We start from the raw sequence: 17,214 nt of genomic DNA on the forward strand, positions 1-17,214 counted from the left end.
TCTTCCTCCCCCATCTTCATCCCTCCTCCTCCCTTAAACTCCACATCCATCACTCTTACTTAACAGAGTCGAGACTGCTGCATCCATCCAGAAGTTTTGTAACAGAGAGCTTAAATGCAGCATGAGGAAACTGTCACCACCCCAAAACAGAAATCCAGGTCAGCTCTCGCTTTCCCTCCCCCTCTTTCTCTCTCTTCTCTCTCCCGCTGCGGTACTGTGTCCATGACTCAGATTCTGGTCAGTATCAACGGCTTTTCCATCAGTTTTTCCCGTCCCCTTCCAACTCTGCATGCCAGGAATAACTACATTATATCACCTCTCATAAACTCCCACTGTGGTTGTTAAATCAAGCTGCAGAAGCTCTTTTATATCACTGTAATTTACAGAAAAAGACTGTCATCTCTGCTCTCATCTGATTCTCTATCTCTCTGTGTGACAGAGCTGGCTGTAGTGTCAGGATAATGTGATGGAGATGATAAGAAAATGTGCTCGGAGAGTAACACAGATAAGGTTGAGACAGATACAGATCAGTCTGTGTTGTCACACAGAATTTATTTGTGTCTTATCGAAGTTAATGTTTCACTCACGGAACTTGACATGCCGTCTGATAAGTTCGAGGAACAAATCACTCTTAAAAAAAGAAGAAGAGGTGCTCTTTTCCAGATGTGATCGCAATGAATCCAGCAGACAGCGCCGGATCTAACATCTGGGTGTCCTGACGTCCGGTCTGCCAGTGGGCCCATGCATGTGAACAGAGAAAATAATGAGGTATAAAACCAGCAGTCTGCAGCATGTGCATTTTTATTGGTATATAAAGTCAAAAACAAAAGCAAAACAGCTGTCATTGTATTTCTTATTGATTAATTGGGTCCCACAAGGAGAATGTGTATAAACCAAAGCTCAGAGAAACAAAAGAAGCGGGAAACATCCATCAAGTGGGATAGAAACTCAAACAGCCTCGGGCCCTGTATACAAGTACACAGGTATTTCTTAAAACAAAGCTTTTTCTATCCGTTTTGGCCTTCAGTTCACACGTAAACGGCGTCTCAGGTAACCTAAAACAGAGCTTTTGGAAAACTCCTGCCAGGGTGAAGACAGTCAGAAACGCAGTTTTCAGTGTTTATGTGTAAACAGGAAAGGTTTTTCTGGCTTGTCTCCTTTGTTTGGCAGGCTTCTGATTGGCCGAGGTGGCCTTACGGTATAGGTTATATCCCTACCTGTTGCTTTGGCGTGCGCTTAAAAGCTTGTGTTTTCATACCGTTGGTGTGGACGGGAAGTTTTTTGAAACCGGAGGAGGAAAAAAAAGTGTTCGCGTGGACTAGACCTCAATCAAGCCTTTAAGAACCTCTCTGGGCTGTGGGGCAATGTCAGCAAACCACTGATGTGTCAAATTTGTACATGTCATACGCATCATATTGACATTTCTCTGAAACACGTCATGTTCTGTATCACAAGACCTGTGACGCACACCTGCATTAAAAAGACCTTTTGCCTTTACTAAATCATTACAAAAGAAACTGCTGCTAATCAAGATACCATTTGATCTGAGCATCAAATTCAACCTGAATGAAGCTATTTAAAATAGTATTCAAAGGTAAGAAATGCGAGTTTGTCTCATCTCATCCTGATCATCAAATACCGACACTTTTGGGTAGAATTTCAGGCCAAACACCGACCCAAAGCCTCTGTGTTTGGCCTTAGAAAGCGTATCATCAGATTACTTAATGCCGCTCGTGTGTGCAGGGACCACCAGGAGGTCCGTCAGCTCAGCCAAAAGTTGTCTCTGTAGTCGCTCACTGGCTGACTCCAGCGGGCACAGCTGCGTTGTGTTCTGGCTTGGACCTGGTTCTGTTCCATCCTCTGTTCAAAGCCCACCGGCAGCGTTTTAGTTTTTCCTGCCAGATTTGGTTGATTTGGTCAATTTTCCATCAATTTTGTGCTCCTATCATGGGTAAGTGGTATACCTAGTTGAATCATTTCTTTTTTGTCTGTTACAGAGTTACACAGGGTGTTTTATTTTGAAAACTGACCAGACGCTCCGTGCAGTACCCGTGTCTGACTTCCTGCCCGGCTTGATCTGCTCTGTGCAACGTCACGTGGCTTCCGTCATAAATAGACTAGCAGCGTATTTCAAGTGGAGTAAAGACAATCCTGAAACATGTTGCTGCCCGTCTGGGTGGAATCACAAGTATTGTCTAAAATGGCTGTGATCAGCTCCGACGGCCACGTCGCAGCCAGGAATCAAGACTTTACTCACCTGCACCTCACACAGCATGGTTAGTAAAAGGACTCCAGTTTTCTAAGAGCCCCAAAAGAGCAGAAGCTTGAAATCTTTTTTTTGTTTTAATTCCCTGGTCAAACATGGTAGTTTTCTTATTTTATCCATGGCTGAAACCAAAAACCTCAAAAACGAAGACAACAAATTTGTCTGACGATCTCGGAGGTCTGTTTTGAAGCAATCTGGAGACGTAGTAAGTCAAAAATAATGGTTGTTTAGAAGCTGGTTGAGGGATTCATCAAAAGAAAATAAAAAAACCAAACACCCATAAAAGACAAGTTGATGATACAGTGTACGATGGGGGATTTCCACTTGATATGTAGACTTGTAGTCAAACTGAGTCAAAGTCCCTCTCTCCTTTTTTTAGTGGTCTTGGCCTGGAGCCTACATGTACTTACCGCTCTGATTGGTTGAAACCCATATGGAAGTATGGCCGTGATGGTAAAAAAGAGCTAATTATACGGCGAGCACCGCCTCATAAAGACCGTTTGTTACCAGCTGCACTTCACCAACTTGCTGCCTCTGTGAATTCCTGAAGAGTGCTTCAGCAGAGGGTCCGCGACCTGGAAACACCGACTCAGAGTCCATCCACATGAAAGACTTATGGAGGAGGTCTTAAACAGTAGGTTGCTCGGGGGTAAGCACTAACCAAAGTTCTGCCATCAAACATATTTCTTTTCTACGCAGGTCTACAAATGGCAGCAAGAGAGAAAAGGGATTTTTTTTCCTAAATCATATTTTAGGCTTATTCTCTTACTCTCTCAATTTTACACAATCTATCTTTACCTTGACGTTCACAACCCTCCCACTCTTTTGTCTAGCCGTCCATCACCAAGACTTTTTTCCTTCTCACTGTGGGATTTGGCTGCTTTCTGCTCGTTCTGTTTCCTGTCGGACAAACCAGATGCCACAGAGGTGAAGAAGAAGAAGAAGAAGAAGAAGAAGAGGAGTTGAATCTGTATGTGTGGCAGGAGGTTGTATTTATACAGTGAAGACAAAAATGTCCTAACAAAGCAATAAAGATCCAAGGATACAGATTAGCACACATTATTACCAACAATTTAAATATAATGACCTACAATTATGCAATATTTTTACAGTGACACATGTGGTAATATGTATTACTAAATGCTTGAAACATGTAATAGGGTGCTAATTGCTAAGTGTCTTGTTTTTGTAGGTCTACCCGGAGGTTAGCATCACACTTCGACACAAGTTTGTGATACTTAACACGTTTTGTTCAGCAAGATAATCTTCAGAAATGAACACCACTTCTAATGATTTTTGAAATGTTGATGCAGGTGCCAGAAATAAAAAGCAAATGTTTAGACAGAAAACAAACTACAGCTTCTTACTACAATATGCTGTGTGCACTTTATCTTATAAATGAATGAGTGTCTTTATTTGGTGTGATGACGCTTAAACATCTGTTGTCTCGGTGCTGTTTTCAGTGAGGTTGAGCCTGAATTCCTGGGCACATAATAATCTCCAAGGTTGATAGTCTCATTCCCAGCTTATTAAATATTTACGCTTTGGGTTTCCCAGGTGGATTGGTGGCCGTCACGACCTACCAACCAAACGTGTCAGTATCTGAAGAGTCGAATGCAAATGAACTATTTAACAAATTGTAGCTTTTTAAGATCAAGGGTAAAGATTAGCGCCGGCATAAGCATTAGGTTTATTTTTCATTTTAGGCATGTGGTGAGTTGCACATATATACAATATTGATTGACTAGACTTGTTTTTCTTTCTATGAGGAGATGACCTCGGAGAAGAACTTGTAAAGAGAAGTTAGCCTTCAACAAAACTCAATAACACAATACAACTGACCTGTACAGTGATAATATTGACTGTGTGGGACTTTGTGTGTGGTGCACTATGACCCTGTAAGTGTAAGTTAGATTCCCTTCACCCCAAAAATCTGTTGTGCAAAATATAATTTAATACAACCAAATCATCAAGCTGCAACATCAGTAAAATTGTATGGCAAAAGTTTTCTTCTTTATTCAGACATTCAGGCACAGAAGCTCAACAATTCAATACTTGATTTGTGCCAAATTGGCAACTCGAGGAGCAGAAAGGCACAAAAACCTCACACATATCCAACACATCAAGTTTAGAACAATGAACAATAGAAGGTGCAGGAAACCACTGTTGACAGCTGAGCAGCAAAGTGTGATTATAACGCTGTTTGTTTAATTTTGTGGTTTGCCCAAACCTGTGATGAGAAGGGAGTGGCTCATGCTCAACCCCACAAGATGTAACCAGAAGCTTTGGCAGTGCTCTTTCACATATACACAGTCTCTGTTTCAGCTTTGATTTATCTTCATAGTTGCCCACATTTACACTTTACACAACCACAGTCTTCAGCTGCAAGCCACTGAGCAGCTGTGCTGGTGCTGTCGGGGCTTTTGCACCGTTTACATCATCAGGTTTGACGGAAAGAAACACCTCTATTACACCGGAGACAGGAGCAGTTTAATGCCCTTGGTGAGCTTCAGCCCCGCTGGCAAACAGATGCAGATGCACGTTGCATATAACATATTAGAGCTAGCTTGACTGCAGAGCCCGTCACGTGCAAAACTGACGCTATGGGAGTAAGTAGAGCGTTATAGTTTGAAGCTTAGAAGTGAGATTGTGCTATTGATCGACATGTTTTTGACCTAGTGGTACTAAACAAAGCCTAAACCAAAAGGAAATATTGTTTGTACATTTCTTAAAAAACCACAAATGTTTTCCAGTTGATTCTGACATAAAACGTAGCGTTCATTTTGGGAATTCAACACCAACTCTAAATAAAACTCAGTGAACTTCAGAGGCTTTGTTGTGTGCTGTGACTCTAATGAGGTTGATTCAAAATGACAGACACAAATATGCCTGAAATATTAGAATACAGTGTTGAGTACTTTGCTTTAAAAGCACACTGATTACTGAGAAAGAGGAGGCTGGCATCACTCAAACAATCCTGCAGTCCTGGTTTAGCTGAAAGCTTAACCAGCAATCTTCAAATCTTCAAAGCTTTGACACGAAATACTCTTCATCTAAATCCCCCTGAATCTGCAACTGAATCATTGTTCTTTAGTGTCTTGTCCTCCATATGTTCCAGATTAGTCCACACTTCCTCCCAGTTCCACTTTTTTATCCATGGGCTTCCAGCTATACTGTGCATGTATGCATATTAATCTATAACAGCAGGCCAGGCAGGATCAGGAGTGTTGCATGACTTGGCAGAAGATGTGACTTTCCACATCTTTGTTCGTCTGATCTGGAGTTTGTTCAGCTGATCAGCTCGTTGTGAGGACAGAAAGGGGGAGATAAATCAGAGGGATGCTGGGGGGGAGGTGTCTTTCATGTCTTGAGATTGAGATTTGGCACTTCCTGTAGGCGGAGATGCATGCATTAAAAACTGCCTCGCTTGCTATGCTTTTGTTATTTTCATCCTATTTTCATTATTGATGTTTTTAAACGTCACTCATCACACTGAACAAGTAAGAAAACCGATCGCAGCTCATTACAATGCTGTAAGATCAGCTATATTGGCGGTTAAAATTCATAATGTGGCTGCTTCCGCCTCTGAAACTTGATGGCACACAGAGCATTGACATAACACCCAGGAGGTAATGTTAGTAATGGTAATGGTAAAGTGGTCATTTCTAAAGCCCCTGGTAATACTAGCTCTGTGCAAATTCTTCCTCCTTTATCATCTTGCCCTGTGCAGCTGTGAGCCACAGTAGTAAAAATCACAGTGGAGGAATATTCACTGTAGGTATTGTAATAATACATTTCAGAGTGATGTAAGCGAGGCTGAATATGTGTTCCTCCGAGCGACTCCGCATGTCAAAGTATTCACAATCCATCTGGTACCTTGTTGTATGAATATAAAACTTTTATATTACTTCCTGTCTCTCTGTCACGTCGCCTTTTTGTTCTGTGTGTGTGTGACTCCGTCTCACCGCTCCTCTTTTGTCTCTCAACAGCTTTATTTTCTTTTCTTTTCTTTTTTTTATTTTTTATTGTGGAGTTGTTTCATCCTCCCGGTCTCTGCGCGACCATCTGTGGAACTCGAATTGGAGGAAGATGAGACAGATGGTGGCAGAGACCGGGGGAGTTAGCAGTGTGTTGTTTGTGTGTAATGATGCAATTTAGAGAGGGCCAGAGTGTGTACTGTTTGTGTCTGCAGTGTCTCTCCTGCTCTCTGTATGTGTGTATTTGCATGAGAGTTGAGAGTAATACATAATTTAAAAGCTGAGAGCTACCTCTCTGAACTGGAAAGCTAATTACAGCGGAGCGGCAGATGTGAGAGAAGGTCGAACACGGAGAAAAACACTTCATTCCTGTTTTTAATTCCACTTGACTGGAGACCGACTCACTTTAAATGTGTGTGTTACACAAAGACTAAAATATATATTCCTTCTCGAGCGTCTGATCTTAAGCTCTTGTAAAAACACGAGTGGATGGAAAGCTTTAAGATGAATACTGATACATGCACATAAAGCCAAGAGATTTTGAGGATCCGAACTGCATAAAGATGTACCCACACACGCATTATTAATATGTATTTCTCTGTTACACTATTTCAGATTTACTCTCCTGTGTTTATCTCCCTTCTCTTTACATCAGCCCAGGTGGCAAAACAAAAACTGCTGCACACAACTTAAATTTTTAATGCTGACCGTCATTGCCGTAGCAGGAAGACTTGTGTCCTTCATTCAGCAAAGTGGAAAGCTAACAAAAAAGTATTTTTGCAACCTCTTATTGGTAAAAAAAATGGCAAAAAATAAATAAAACTGCAATCGCGGATGCTTTTTAAAGCTTTTATCTGTAAAAAGACGCCATTACCCCTCTCCACTGGAGATCCTGAGATGGCAGCCGTTTGAGTGATGGCCAAGGACGTTTTATTACTGGACACAGTAGTAATTTCTATGAAAGCTGCTCAGTGGTGTTTTGAAGACAGGACTTCCCGGCTATGAAAATACCCAGATCTTCTGTGTTGTGCGGCCCATAGAGCATGCACACCAGAGACTTCCGCCGACCGAGCCGGCTAACTTCCGGTTTAGCGCCCGGCTAACTTGAATGGGGATAAAATAATTTAATCGTGCGGCTCTTCTAGACTTTCCAAATGTTATTGGACCAAATGGCTCCAGTTATGACAGTGAAATGAGGGTTGTGACATTCAAGAAACAGAAAAAAGTATTTTTGGGCGACATTGCATCACATTACGTTGTAATTACACGGTTTGGCCGCTACGAAAACTGGCTGCAAAGTCCAGGTGCTCTTCCTGGCGTCTTGGTGGCAGCTCATTTGAGTAGATAGGTGGTTATATGCCTGCTCTAGATCCTACAACAGCCAATGAGTGACCGTGTAGACAAGTGACCCATTCTCTCTTCTTTCTCCTCTCTCCTGAGTCACTCACACACCAGCCTGCGGATAATGGATTGAGCATGTAGCCAAAGAGATTACAAATCCAGCAATATATAATTTATATCAGTCTTTAAAGCCCTAAACTTGGAAATTATGCAAGTTTCTATGTGTTTTGCTTTTTGAATAGGCGGTTTTTCCACCTAAACACTTGTTTTTGACTATTTTATATGCATAAAGTTTGTGTAAATAAGGAAATAAAGAGCTATAATTTGTTTTTGCCTCTGTTACTCTCAAGCAGGGGTATTTTGCGGACACAAAATGGCAATTATTTTTTCAGGGTGCTTGAATATTTCCTTAGAAAAAACATGTGTTCAGTTTCCGATTTATTGTTATCTTATTTGAACTTGGACCGTGTGAGACTATATGATGTGGACCCATTGTGTTTTCCAGCTAATAGGGGCAGTTATAGGTTTATTTTTGCATTAAAAGATTTAGGCAAGAAAAATGAATACTGTTTTCAAATTCATATAGATTAATGCCAGAAGCACAGAGCTTCTGACAGCTTGGGGAAAAAACAATCCATGCCTGTACTCCTAATGGTTCAACAAAACAGCTTTGTAAAATTACTTTGGTGTTTCATTTTCCATACATTTCCAGCACTGAGATTGGGGTTAACCTTAACCATATGGCTGATGCCATTCTGTGGTGCTGAATGTCACTGAACCTAATCTGGCTTTAGCAGAAGAGTTTTGTCGGGCGTTATAGTTCGAGTCATTTAACCACATGTCTTTCTCCATCCATGCATTCCTCCCTCGAACAAACACTTTTACAGCTACAGTAGAGCGAACGTGACACTGAATGACTCTGATTTACAGCTAGTTTTCTTTCTGTGTGCTTTTGTTTAGATTACTCGTCTCCGAGACTCTGAGCTCCACTTTGTCTCCTGTCTGTTTCTATACATTCAGCTGTTTTATGAGCACACATATTGCTATTCTACCCCGTCTTCACATTTATTTACAGTTTTCTGGAGCCTCCCAGCCCAGTGTACTTGTACAATCTGCATCTTCATCATCAGCCCTGTAGAATAAATAGTTTAGTGTGTCCAACCCATCTCTCCCATGTGCAAGCCTCATAGGACTGCATGAACAACCTGTTGCATTGGATCAAAACCTGAAATATAGCCCATAATATGAGCCAACCCTTTACCTAAATTAAAATCAATACTGGAAGTATTCATGAGTTTTGGGTGGTGCAATATGTTAGCAGCAGCTTTTGAGGGTAGAAATGCATGAAATCAAACAATCCTGGCATGCCTTTAAAATAATTCACAGCCATTATCATCCTGATGGGAATTAAACACTGCAAACACTTGAGCTTGTTGATTTTGTGTGAGTTTTGGCTTCGCGATGAAAAGTCCCTCTTCAAAATGGAAGCTATAAAATATGGATGTCCGCAGATTTCTGCTTGTCATTTAGTCTCTGTCACCACTGGTCTAACATTTCTGTCTTTTCCATAACCCCTTCACTCTCTACTACCAGTTTCCATTTCATTTACTGCAACATGCTGAGGGAGGGGAAATGTTTTATAGCCCCCTTCCTCCAGTAAATCTGTGTTTATGAGTCAGCGAATAAAGCTCGGAACATTCTGCAGATCGCTTTGCTCGAATCAGTAACATATATATCAGGAATATCAGTATGCATTTTTGGATGCCTCAGCTGTATCTTTTCACTTTACTTTTAATTAAACTGCAATTTATGTACGTTGCAGCTGCATGCTTTGGCACTCTTCCCTTTTCATGAGCAGTGGTGAGATCATTTGAAATTACTGGAGTCACTTCATATACAGTGTTTTCTATGTTTAAGTTCCTATGACATGTATGTTTATGTTGGAGAATTATGTAATTAAAGATGCTATTTTAAGAAGATTCATATACATGTTGCATCATGATTTTCCATTACGAAACTGCGAGAGCGCACACTAATATAGTGCGTGTAATGGAATTTAGCTTGTCCAAAATTGGCTCGGTCTTTAAACCACTTGCATTCAAAACTTTCTGCAGGAGCTTACAGAGATTTAAAACATGTTTCAATGTGTCAACAGGCATGTTCACACCCAGGGGAGGCAGGATAGAGAACAAAAGGTGAGCTTTTTTTAAAAAAAAGCTGAGTTGTCCAGAAACTAAGAATCCAAAAAACAACCAAGACACGTAAATCCCAAAAATACAAAGCAGAAACGCTAAAGCTAAAACAAAGTACAACCAAAAGCAAAGTTTAAATGAGCTAAAACAAGAGGAAGAAATACAGAAACATAGCACGAGGTGAAACGGGAAGACACTGGAGGAAACAGGCTCAGATGAATCACAGGTGAATCACACCGGAGGAAACAGACAAGCCGGCACAGACATGAGGTAACGCACAGACTACATACAAACACAAGGGCTAATTACAAACAAGACACAGGTGAACTGAGAAGCAACACATGACGCATGAGGGGAAAACTTCAAAATAAAACAGGAAATCACAGAAATGCACAGAATCATGATCACAGTTATAGAAGAGAAGATAATCACAGCTAATTAAAGAAGTGTAATTGCAATTTCTGCATTTAAAAAGACTCCAAACTATTTTTTTGTTTCCCCTCTCCTCTCTGTCGCATTATGCTCATGCAGTAACATACATTTCCCCTCCAGCTCCACAGATCGCTGCTGCAGTCATGTTGATACATATGAGTGAAGATAAATCCACTTTCTAACATTAAAGGTTAAAATGTAATCACAAGCTCTCCTCCCGTCAGTAAACGGCTGACCCCATTATCTCAGAACTGAATCGACTCCTCTCAGTGTCGACACGAACCAAACATTATAAACTTCACAACAGACTGAACTGTTGTTACATTCAGCCGCACAGAAACACTCTATAAAGTGTCGAGTCAGTGTGGTCGCAGTCAAAGTCTCCCTTCATTTAAGCATTTATAGGCTTCTTGCTTGGCAGAGAGGACAACATTTCACCTGTGCGTGTCAGATAAGACCCTCTGTGCTTTGCTTCCTGCCACTGATGAACCGCAGCTTAACGATAACGCTGTCAGACTGAGAACAAACCAATTAATTAAGACAAAGAAATCTCTCCCGTACCCAAACACTTCACCACATTTAAAAGGAGGCATTAAGGCTGAGACGCTGTTACCAGTGGACCTTTAGACAGCTCACTGCCTTCAGCAAAGTAAAGTGTCCAGAGTAAATGTAAAGCTGGTCATTATTTCCTGATGACTGCGGAGAAAGCTCCATTAATAGTTGTATTTTATGCCGTACAGTTGGTGGCAATGACTGCAGAGTCACAGTTTTTTAACTATCTTTAATGCAATTATTCCTTTAAGATAAGACAAATTTGTCTTATGGAAGACAATAAGTGTGAGCTTGATCTTGACCATTTCTTCCCTTAATAATCTGTTAAAAACAGCTGGATTACTTGTGTTAATTGGCTGCATTTCTGCAATCTGTATAATAAATACCCACCGTCACCCACTGGTTTGTGGACATATCGTTTTAAAACCTCGAGTTTGGCATTATGGCCGCCACCATCTTGGTTTTTTTGGAGCCAGGCGTGACCACAGGAACCAGACAACACACCGTGACACATAGTGACTTATCATCCACAACGTAGCAACACATTGACGCATACATACCCTGCTTTATTGTCTGTCACTAATTAGTGTCATTTTCTCATAAATTTACTTACAATCGAACTTGTTTTTGCAAACCAGTGGCGTCGCCCCCTGCTGGCCATTAGAAAGAATGCAGGTACATGCCCACGTATGAAATAAAATGAATGTTGGCCAAAATTATGACAATAAGGCTCCGGTTGCAAAAAACAAAGCTTTTAAATCTTAATTATTGATGAATCTGAGATCTAACTGAATGTTGTACAGTGTAACACCCCCTCATCTGTCTCTCCCTTTCCCTCTATCTGTCTTTTTCCGCCAACCATTTTATTTCTTTTCCTCAGTCTTTCAATCCAATTTTCTCCTCTTCCATCCTTCTGTCATCTGCGGTCCTCTTTGCTCTCCTCCCTCCACTCCCTCACATCATTTAGCTCTTTTCATCTGCCCGTCATGCTGTCTGTTTGATTGGAGCTCACCTCTGAGGAGTTTTCCTATTCTGTGGCTTTGGGGTCATTTTCAGTGTGTCTGTCTCATTCCCATATCCTCCTACTATTTTCTCCATTTCATGTTTTTTTTTTTCAGAATAGCTGATTCTTCTCCTCTGGCTCTTCTTCTCTCATGTTTCCTCCCTTTCATTCTTTTTTTTTTTTGCCCTACCTTCTCCTTTTTGCTGTGCTGTCACCACCTTTTTCTGTCTTGTCTGTCTCTGACTCACATTACCGTCCCTCAGGTCTTCATCACTCTTTTTGTGTTTTTTCCTGCACTTCTATTCCTCAGATCCCCACATATCCCTCCTACGCGTTCAACCCTTTGTGTGATGCACGATCAATAATCCCAATTTCAATAATCTAAATCTAGTCTCATTTTAATTCATATCCCAGAGTGATTGGAAGCTAAATATGGATCGTACGTCTGTGTTTACCCATCTCCTCTCACTAACCTCGTTCTGGGAAATCATGCTTGTTGTTTGAAGCGACTCTGAGGTTGGAGCTTAAACTTTCTCATCCAAGTCCAGTTGTTCATAATGCCCCAGTAGGTCCAGTTATTAAGGCTGTTCAATCAGCTTAGCTTAAGGCCGTAACTGTTTTCATGCAGAATATGAACAGGCCTCCTGTCTTGCCACAAACACGGGTAGATTTGTAGGTGTGGCAGAAAATCTCCTCAAATATGTGTTATCACACATTATTGTATATTTGTCGCTGTGATGACTCAAATACCATCATTTTCCTCAGAATACCACATTTTAGCCTTTGGTATGACAGTTTAATATTTCACATCTGGCAGCACTGGTTTCACCAACTGATCACGACTCTCAGCGTCCACTACGTGCAGCTGGTGCCTGTTTATTTTTGTTTTTTCATCCCTCAGACATGCTGCCGCTGTGTCTAGGCTTTTAGTCTTGCTTGCTTTTTCAACATATTTTTGAAGTTGTCTTAAAACTGTTTACATCAATTTTTAATCTCTTTTTTATTTCTCTTTGGGAAGCTCCTTCTGTTTTCATAGTGCTTTCAGCCTCTCCACTTCCTCTAAAGCCACCTCCACTACTGGTGATAAACTGTTGGCCCTCTGTCTTGTGCACAGCTGACACACAGCTTATCTCCACAGCAGATCAAATTAAAAATGTTGGTCTCATATTTTGTTGTACCAGCATGGGGACACGAAAGGTTCACATGCCAGGTAATGTCATGGGGTTTATTTTTACGAATCTATACGCCCAGTGAACCTTTATCGTGAAAAGTAACCTTTTAAAAAACAATCTGAAAATACCACAAATGCTAAACTTAACTTTCCAACTGCTTGAATTATTGTGCCCATTTCCTCCTCTTCCTCTGCTTTCTTTCTATATATAGAGGTAAACTGCAGCCCTTCAGAGATTCGATTTAAAGCCAGTTTCAGAGGGAGTGGATGTGGGTCAGACTAATCAGTGCACTTCATGCATTCACTCCCAGAGTCAGAGAACATAATGAGGTTTCTCTATCTTTGCTTTTTATTATCTCTCGCTCTGTCTCTCTTCCTCTCTTCCCCCCGTCTCATATTTCTATCTTTCACTGCAGCACACAAAATAAAAGTACAGTGTACATTTTATGATGACTCATCCATGTTTGTGTGTGCCTCTCTGGTGGTTTTACGCTGTGATTTTTCCACATGCAAGTTCGGGTTATGCTTTTTTGATTTTGTGTGTAGATGGCTGTGTTTTCCTTTTTCCCGGGGCAAAATCCCGTGCAAGTACTTTTCAAAGCAAAGCATCCATTCCCTCTGTTCTGTTGTCAATGTTCCCTTAAAGAAGCCAGCTTCCACTCTTTGCACTCATTCATTAACAGAGTTGATTTGTTATGTATGACACAAATGTTTTCTGTCTTTTCTTTCTTAGAAATCCAAATGGTGCACCAACTGTTCCAGTCAGTGGACGAAGGAAACCATGAGCACCTGATTCCCATTAACTTCGATGTATACACGAGCGGTGTCCCATTTCAGTGGCTAGGCTACCACCTTCAAGAGTCCTCAATTCAAGCTTGAAAATGTAATAATGGTTTGACAAGGTTTTCCCACTCCAAAGGCTCCTTTAACTCTTCAGAGAAACACAGCCTTGTTTTTGGAAGACACATCTACCAGTGTTGGTCACCTAGAAGTTACGGGGACTGCGGTTATTGAATCCAACATTTAAATTGTATCCTTGTTAAAATAAATATGTGTCAAAATGTTATTGAAAACATTTTTAAATTCAGTATTGTGTCTTTGCTTCTCAGAAAATAAACTTCTCGACAAGATTCTACTGAGTTGCAGAAAGTTGTTTGAGGCTACCAAGGACGAGGGCACGACCTCGGCTCTTAATAAACATAATACGTATTGCCTGCAGAAAGTGTATGCTGCCTCTTTCCTCATCTGCCTGTCTTGGGTCATTCTTTTTTCTTTCTCTCTTTGTTTTTTTCCTGCTGGACCTCTGCATACACTCAACACCCTCCTCCCACGTCCTCCTTCTCTCCCAGTCTAACCACTACTCCCAAGATAAATCTAAACCACAACGAAAACACGCACAGCCTTCAGCTGTTTAACCCATCATTGCAAGGAATGAGAGGGAGAGGCGCCCAGGGGAGCAATGGAGGGATGGAGAAAGAAGAAAAATGAAACAGTGCTGCATGGCTTTTTTCATCATGGCGGCACAGCAGGGGCCACAGCTGTGAATCAAAAGCAGTGTGAGATAACAAGAACGTTAAATCGAGGAAATCTACATGGATGTGGCAGCTGTTAAACGTTTTACTCAAAAATAACTGCAAATGTATGAAGATGTTTTTAATGATTGTGATGAAATACATGGTGCACAAGTAAAAACACCAAATGAAAGCTGTCCACATTGAACCCTGTTTGCTCTTTCAGTTTGAGCTGCCGGCTTGTTTTTGTTCCATTTGTTCCAGTTGAACTGCTTGTTTGTCCGAATCGATCTTGAACTGCTTTCCATTTGACTGTCAGTCAGAGAGCTATCCCTGACTTAGTGGTCGGGTTTAGTGAAGGAGAAAACTGAATAAAGCAAAATAATATCCCTCTGCTGGAGCTTCACAGCTGTCAGTTTTGGAGAAGGCAATGCCTTCATCAGTCCAGAGAAGTTATGTGTGCAGGCAGCTGCTTTTATCCGCCCCGACGGATCGGCTCAATATGGATGACAACATCAGTCCGTCACTGTTCGTCCAGCACTTCTGTCCAGAGTGTTATAGCACACAGAAGTTGTTGCACACATTTGTCCACAGAATGGCTTGGCGAGCCCCTTCCTATTCATCCTGCACCACCAAGAAAGGTTTACATTTCCACTCGTCCAATGTTTCAGGATGCCTTAAAACTAACGTGACCCTCAGCTGCACTGGATGCTGGATCATTGCTGACATAGCACGACAAAGAGTGAAAGGAATAGAGGTTTGTAAATGTAATTTAAGTTACTTGATGATAAAAAAAAAATTTGCAGCTACTTTACCTGTGAATCTAACTTTCTCACAAGCCTGTAGTCTTTGTCAGGAAAAAAAAAAAGCGGCAGCTCCTCTGTTTGTCTTTGAGTTATGATGATAAATGTGGTGCATCTTAGCCCGCATCCATGGCATCTACTCAGTTTTTTTCCATAACTGTGAAAAATTGTTTTGTAAATCCTATCGGTGTGCGAGGACACTGCTTACACTACTGCAAGGCCAGTATTCATGGTTCAGTGAGTGCAGTGAAGATGTTTTAATCTAGCAGCCCGGAGGACGGCGAGTAAACGACTGGATGGAGATTAAGTGGATTTCATGTTGCTGTAGACAAAGTTATTACCACACACACACACACACACACACACATGCACACGCACGCACACACACAAGCCTGAGCTATACCTACAGTATTACAGGAAACACTGAGCAGAATCCACCGTGTGGTCTGACCCCGTTTATGAAGACACATCTGACGTGTTAACCTCTAACGGCAAGTTTCTGAACATGTCCAAGGTTGCCAGATATTACAACACACTCACACTCACACTCACACTCACACTCACACACATATTGATCCAGTCCAGGCCCAACACACAGATCAGGTCATGCACTGGACATTTTTTTGTTGAGCATGGCTGCATAATTTGTGTGGATTTATTCAAACAGATTATTAAAATGTCAGATTTGCCTGAAGCTCTTAAATGATTTTGTGTACTTTGGCCCAGCTGCTAAGAGTAAGATATGTCTGTTTAGTTGTGTAATGTAAATTGTGTTTCAGTGACCTGAAGACCTACCGGTTTGATGTTTTGAGGTCAGAGAGGCTGTTTGGAAATGCTGAAGACTTACAATTCTGTCCGAGGGCGTTTTTCATACTTGGCCTAAATACATGAATCTCCACTCAGGATGAAGAAGAAGGGGTCATTAGGAGAGGCTGGTGCTCACTAAAAAATGTGTTAATATCCAGCAAGCCCCTTCCCGACTGCTATGATTCATAGAAAAGTTTCCAAAATGAAAACATTGAAACAAAAGGGGGGTGTAGCTCAGTGGTAGAGCATTTGACTGCAGATCAAGAGGTCCCTAGTTCAACTCTAGGTGCCCCCTGCACCAGTGAGTGTGGTTTTCAACAAGATACCAAGCCCACTGTAAAAAATACCACAACCTAGCAAAGACTTTCATGTTGTATTCTGATTTACCTTCTGTGTCCTGCCACTGAGTCATGTCAGACAAAACCACAATATGCCATTGACAAGCTTTCTCCCTCAAACAGAGAAGATGTTGAGATTTATCATTTATCATCTAAACAATGTTTATCCCAATTTAACAAAAGCATCATCACTGTCTGCAAATGTCAAACCTGCAGCCTGGCTGTGATATTTGACAGTGACCTTTCATTCTGAAAAAAACAAATTTGAAATAGTGGTTCAACAATGTTTTTTTAACCAACTGAGGAGCAATCTAAAAAATCTGGACTCTCTCTCTCTCGGCCTGATCTCAAGAAGGTCATACTTTGCTTTTATATAATCTCGGTTCCATTATTGTAACTCACTGAATTCAAGGTTAAAGCATAAAGAAACTGTCTCATGCCTGCAGCTGGCACAATGCAGCTGCTAGACTTACAGCAAGCGCTAGACGACAAGATCATATCATCTCTGTTTTGTAAGATTTACCTTAAAAGATTAAGATTACCTTCATGGTTTGGCTATTTTATTCAGTTTCTTTTAAGTAATTATTATTAAATCGTCAGATTGTATATCAAACCTACAGATTTCCATTTCCCAAACAGCTGAGTTGACCAGAGAAACATCTGTGGATGGTCATCGGGGTCTCTGGCCAACAAAAGTAGGCCACGGCATGTTTTTTTTTCAAGGCCTCGGCTTCAGCTTTCCAAGTGATATCATTTTTTTTGTCACAAGCAACAGTTTCTCCACTTCGAAATGGAAGAGAAGTTGATTCCAGCCATTCAAA

At 41.1% G+C, this 17,214-nt stretch overlaps 1 non-coding gene across 1 annotated transcript; it reads left to right on the top strand.

Moving 5' to 3' along the window:
* The first annotated feature begins 16,278 nt into the window (after positions 1-16,278).
* Positions 16,279-16,350, top strand: trnac-gca (transfer RNA cysteine (anticodon GCA)). The gene has a single exon. It is a non-coding gene; the product is annotated as a tRNA-Cys (tRNA).
* The last annotated feature ends 864 nt before the right edge of the window (positions 16,351-17,214 follow it).

The sequence above is a fragment of the Pagrus major genome, chromosome 1 (assembly GCF_040436345.1).
Source record: "Pagrus major chromosome 1, Pma_NU_1.0".
NCBI classification, from domain to species: Eukaryota; Metazoa; Chordata; class Actinopteri; order Spariformes; family Sparidae; genus Pagrus; species Pagrus major.